Genomic DNA, 291 nt, shown 5'->3' with positions numbered 1-291 from the left:
GATGAGGCCGGTCCTAGTTCCGATCTTAGCTATATTTCTGAAGACTCAAAAATAAACTACCTTAGTTTTATCACGGAGAACCCAAACCCCTCATTTCAAGAATTTCTTGCTCTAGTGGTTAGAAAGAGGTTTGGGATCTCAGAAGGCAATATAGAATTCTTAGAAGAATACAAGACTAAGTCTACTAGAAGACAATATGAGTCTTCCTGGAAGAAGTGGGTGGAGTTTGTTAAATCAAAAGGACCGAAAGAAATTTCTATGAACTTCTGTCTGTCCTTCTTTGTCCACCTT

This window comes from Palaemon carinicauda, chromosome 29 (assembly GCF_036898095.1).
Source record: "Palaemon carinicauda isolate YSFRI2023 chromosome 29, ASM3689809v2, whole genome shotgun sequence".
Lineage (NCBI taxonomy): Eukaryota > Metazoa > Arthropoda > Malacostraca > Decapoda > Palaemonidae > Palaemon > Palaemon carinicauda.
This window is presented reverse-complemented; position numbering follows the sequence as displayed.